Consider the following 6,000-nt stretch of genomic DNA (forward strand, 5'->3'; position numbering starts at 1 on the left):
CACTTGGTCAGAGATATTAAACTTGGATTTGTTAGATCCAATGTTTACAAACGTAGCTGCCACATACACCTAAACAGGCTAACCTAGTGAAAGAAATGTCCAATTGGACATCATTCACATGGCACACATATGCAACCATGCCATTTTATTTGCAATTCATTCTAGTTTTGTTTACTTTAGTGTGTAACATCATGATGAATATTAAAAGCCACTGCTTTTTGACTGTGTGATCTCTAGTCTAACGCCACAGCTAGCGGTTAGCCCCAGTTAGCCATGTAGCACGTGTTCTTGATTTAGAAAAATAAATAAATAACCAGCAGCTATAACGTTAATGAGCCAGCCGATAAAAGGAACGAGACCGTGTGCGCCTGGTTCTTTAAACATCGGACTATCTATCACCATTCACAAGGTTCTATCTCTATGTGGTGAAGATAACACCAAATGTATCACAGCAGCGATGTTTCCGTTCCAAAGAATAGCCTACTACTACTTCGTCGCACACAGGCGTGTCGCTTGGAAATAAAAACAATATATTGTGTTCTTTCAACTGATATAAGTGACAATTTCTTCGGTCAAAACTGTGCTTTTTATTTGTTTAGTTTTTACTAAGTGCAAGTGCAATGAACGAAGTGTCTATTAGCCTTCAAGCAAACCCCCCTCTCTCACACACACATACTGAACGGTTCCACTCCCAATAACAAGAAGACAGTGGACCCCCACCCCCACCCCCCTGAACGGAACCAACGACAGCCAGTGATGGAAGCTATAACCTCAGCAGAAGAAGAAGAAGAGGGCGTTCGTTCGGCGGTGTTCTCTTACGGTTAATATCCCCCAGTCCTCGTCAAACGTCCCCTGTTATGCCAGTAAGCGATTCCCCCTCTTCGAATGGACGTCCTCTTCCGGAGATAATCCACATAAAAGAGTAGTTTTCGCTCTCATTAATGCTCCACACTGGCTGCTTTTTACGTCGCGTCGGTTCCAGCACAACACAGTGCTCTGCTCGCCTCTACGGTCGATGATGACAAGCCCGTACGTACGGGTCTATGGGGCTGAAACGCCTCTCTGGATTCAGCTCTTTCAATAGGTCGTATATGCTCTGGCGCTCTCTCGCTCCTCCTCCTCCTCTTCTTACTGTACTGACTGATGCTTTTTATAATCTGTCGTATACCACGGAGTCGCGTGCCATAAATAGGCAGCAGCAGACCTACTACAGTACAAACTCAGCTTGTAGATCTGCTATTTATTTCATCATGAGGCGAAGTAGGATAAAGGCTTCAAGGACAAGGAAGGACTGTGATGGCAGTTACACAGTACTTACACAATGGAAACAAAGCCCATAGGGAAATTTGTGTCAATCCTTTTAGCATAATTATATAATCATACCACTGTACTATTTGCAAACTGTTAATATAGTATTGAGTATTCAATAAAAAATCACACTTGTGTGAGATGAGGGGCGCTCTTATCATCATACATCACATTCCGTGCTCAGCCAATCAAATCATCACAAATGTCATTCCGGCCAATCACTTTTGGCCCCCTCACTTTTATCATCAATATGTACTTTGCTCAGCCAATAAAATCATCGCTATCAGCCATTAACCGTCAGCCAAATTGTGTTCACACAAACCCTCAAAGCTGGGCATAGGAGGGCCCTCAAAAAAAGGTTTCCACTAGAACAAGTCAACACGTCACAGCAGTGTGTCTCTCTGGTGGAACCTCTAGGCCTACTACAGTCAATGGGTGTGACAGATTTGTGCAAGGTTTATGTGTTATCTTTAATGCATTGACTGTAATCCTGGCTTTAGTTTACATTAATATATCGGATGATAAACATCCCCATGACGGAGGGCATTTTCCCACACTCACATTTAGTAACGTTGTATAAAATAAGCTATTAAATAAATCTTTCATTTATTCGTGTGTGTGTGTGTGTGTGTGTGTGTGTGTGTGTGTGTGTGTGTGTGTGTGTGTGTGTGTGTGTGTGTGTGTGTGTGTGTGTGTGTGTGTGTGTGTGTGTGTGTGTGTGTGTGTGTGTGTGTGTGTGTGTGTATAACACAGACATACACGGTATGGTGTGTGACATTCCGTAAGGGGTCATTTCAAGCACTGGCACTACAGGATGTCTACATCTGTGCTGTTTGATGCCTAGTGAGACGTACAAGCTGTGAATACAGTGACTTAACATTGAAGAATTGTATTTTGGAAGATCACAACATCCCATGCTGTGTACATAGTTGATGACTTTGGTGAGGCCAGTGCCCTCTTAATGGTCTGAAACGGTTACCTCTGGTTCATATTGCCTTCTGGTTTCTAAAGCCAACACCGCGATCACAGCTCTTTCGGTGGCAGAAATCACTACTTTGTTGTAAACCAGTTCCCTGAAATGCAATTTGTCCAAAAAGTTATGATAATTATGATAATTTACACCGTTTTAGTTTTGTCAGTCTCCACTGTTATCCTTTTTAATTTCAACTCTTTGTACAGTTTTTTTAATGGTTTATATTATGTCATTATGCTCAGACAAGCTGCTAACAACCTTTTATAATTTATACTTTACCATGAAACGGCTTTGGCACGTTTTTAAGCATGTTTTTTTTATCTCGACCTACATTTCAGCGTTAGCCCACTCAATGATGTCAGATGGGTTTGTTTTCCTTCTCTGTGTTTTTCTTTCTGCTCTGTGGTTTGGGAGACCCCTCTAACCGCCAGCATAACCACCATCTCTCTCCATCCAGCCGCCACAGAGCAGGAAAGAGAACTGTTTACTTCAGCTGGGCTTTCCTGGACCCTGGCGTGTGTGTCAGAGTAATCTATTCCCATCTTTGCAATGCCCAATTAGTCAGCTCACTGATAAAGCACAAGTGTTTTTCACTTGCCAGTTTTGATGTCCACGGCTCCACAGCTGTGCCTCATCTGCAGCCACAGCCCTCTGTAAGTAATAGTATTGAGTGGAGGCTGCTGTAGACAAAGCAAGCCATACATGGAAAGAGGAAACTAAAACGTATACAAATATGTCGTTTAGAAAAATGTTGAATATCTGATGGAGGTGGGGGGAGGTTTGATGTTGCAGAACATTTTGCATATCATTATAGGGTAGAGAGTTGAGTTCCTCTGAATGAAAGCCACAACTTGAAGTGACTGTACCAGATAAGCAGACTTGAGATGTCAGACATGGCAAAGGCTGTCAGCTGACAGAAGCACCATTGTCATTAAGTCATTCATGAGGAGCAGAAAATCGTTTAGAGAAGAGAGAGTTGGAAGGAAAAGCCTCAAGTACTGAGGTAAACCCTGATCAAAACACCCCCACGCACGCACGCACGCACGCACGCACGCACGCACGCACGCACGCACGCACGCACACACACACACACACACACGTACACACACGCACGCACGCACACACACACACACACACACACACACACACGTACACACACGCACGCACGCACACACACACGCACACATGCACACACAGTCACTGTAGCAGATCAGTTTCAATTCAAATTTGAATAGTCCCCTGACAATGTCATCTTCTGAAACTGTGCCTGTGCCTGTTCCTAAGCATGTGATCCCTATGTCAAAGTCAATTTCATTGGACTTCAGTAAGCTTGTTATTGTAGGATCATGATAATTACATCCCATAAAAATTGATTTGATGGTGAAACATTTGAGTGCAGTGCGCAGTGCATCACCATTTGTTTTCCAGCTTCTACTTCTACAAGATATAACACTTGTATGTGTAGGCTATTGTACTATTCATAAAAATTCAAAGATTGCTCAACACCACACCCCCAGATTATAAAGAAGTTGACACTGACTGAGGTACTCTGCTTCAGCTCAAATGTGATTTTTAAATGGAGGTGATGGATTCTTTGTGGCATGTGCTTCTATTTATAACGTTGTTATAATTACATGCCAGGCTCTTCCTTTGGCTGTGATGTACATTTTGGGCCAGACATAATTCAAATCTGTCATTGCTGGCATTTATTATAGTCATGGCTGGGTTTGAGTCAAGCAGTCTGGGAAAAAAATCTTCCCACTCTGCTATTTGAAACATAATCAGGATGAGAATAACATGAAGTGAAAGACAGAGAGAGGCGCATGCACGCGTGCGCACACACACGCACGCGCGCACGCACGCACGCACGCACGCAGAGCTATTCTAGTTTTTATCATGACAGTTGAAAGTGGCTGGTCATGTAGCAGATCACTCGGAGATCAAACTATGCTTGTGTAGTAAGCCAATGATCATAATTCATTCACACCCACATGACTGCACCTAACTGCTTCCTACCCACGATAGAGTAGTTAAGAAACAGCATCACACATTGGAGAACCGAATGACCGCCTGCATTGTTGGAATTCCAGCTGTTACTTCCTGCGTCTATCCACACCTGGCCCCCTGCCAACACACTCGATACCAGCATTCTGTCCTTGCTTTCCTTTTTATTAAGATCATATGTTGCTTAACATTTACTGTAGAGACAGTTTGATTACTTCCAGCCTCAATGGAACATTCTTTTCCTTTAAAAAGTTGGATTTGCTGTCTTTTGGTTGCATCACACTGTAGCTCTAAAGACAGTTTTAATCAGCACCAGGCAGAATATGATTTAAATTAAATGTATGAATTGCTTAGTGTGCTTGATTTATTTATTTTCGAATAGCCTTAGAAGTGGACACAGCATGCTCAAAATGAGATTATGTTTTCCTCAATCAGTTTGCCTACACTTTTTGCCATTTTATTTTACTATTTATGGTGCCATATAATTAGTCACTGTTTCAAACTATCCTATGCTACACAGGCTTCCTAGAGAGTATAGACCTTGTCAGTGGAATTGGGTTGCTAGGGAACAGCCAGATACTGATATGCACAAACACTGCGTCAGGAAATAAACTTGGAACCATTTAGAATGTTTATGTTGTCAACTGTGAAAATGTTTATATGAATGCAAATATTTGGAATTAAGGATCTTTAATAGTGTCACATGTGCTGTGCATTCGTCTTGGCAATTATATTTCTGGTGTTGGTGTGGCTGTTGTGGGCGTGGCAGACGCATTTGCACTTGTCCCACATCCAAGTGGACCCCTGTAATGAAACTGGCAGTGGAACAGCCTCGCTGGAGCTGAGCTCAGTGAACCATCTGTTAGGTTGCATGGAGCCATGCAGACTAAACTAGGGTGGATCTTGTATGGATACGTTCCAATGCAGCAGTTATGACATTAACGTTTGCTATGAAATACAAAGACTATCCCATCTAATCCCTCTTTCTCTGAGAGTCTGTAGTCTCTGTCTGTCTACTGTCTGTGTTGTCTCTCCCTCTCTGTCTCTCTATCTCTCTCTGTGGTGGGAAAAACATGCAATGAACATACAATTTACTGCCTTTCATGCCTAGTGCAGGTTCTTCCGGCTTAAAAACAAGCCACGGAGACATGATACAGCATAATAATGTATGAATGTCAAGGTTTTCACACAGAGCTCATGTTTTGGCCATGGTAAGACACAGAGGTAAAGAAATAAAAATATTGAAAATAGCCTATATGTTTATTCTCCTTTTTTTATCCCACGAGTTTCGTAACCAATTTTTTACCCCGTGACAATTGCCTAAGCTGTAATCCTGGGTGCTATTGTCCCTCTGCCAACCTGGGGAGTGCCCCGAACTGAGCTCATGCTTCCTTCAATGCATGAGGAGTGAGCAGGCCGCCTCTTATCACCCGACAGGGGGAGTTTCCCCGGTAGGACATAGTGCGCGCTGCACGGAAGGAACACGTTATTCCAACCAGTTCCTTTCCCCTCCATCAGGTGCCCCGGCTGACAAGGGGGAGGCAGTATAAAGACCAGGATTACTGCATGTTTTGACATGGGGAGAACATGCAAACTCCACACAGAAAGGCCCTTTCGCCGACCCCACCTAGGGTATGGGCGCTGATGATGCCGAGGAGAGACCACGCCCACAGCATTTCCGGCGGGAATCGAATCCGGAACCTTCTAGCTGTGAG

The 6,000-nt window shown here is 43.3% G+C and overlaps 1 protein-coding gene across 1 annotated transcript in view; it reads right to left on the reverse strand.

Moving 5' to 3' along the window:
• The window catches only part of ncor2 (nuclear receptor corepressor 2), a 167,517-nt gene extending 166,518 nt beyond the window's left edge, over nt 1–999 (reverse strand). The window contains exon 1 of the mRNA XM_079516981.1: nt 820–999. The gene's annotated coding sequence lies outside the window, so the exon portion shown is untranslated. The remainder of the gene's footprint in view (nt 1–819) is intronic.
• Between the last annotated feature and the right edge of the window lie 5,001 nt (nt 1,000–6,000).

Source organism: Electrona antarctica (assembly GCF_951216825.1).
Source record: "Electrona antarctica genome assembly, chromosome: 12".
NCBI lineage: Eukaryota > Metazoa > Chordata > Actinopteri > Myctophiformes > Myctophidae > Electrona > Electrona antarctica.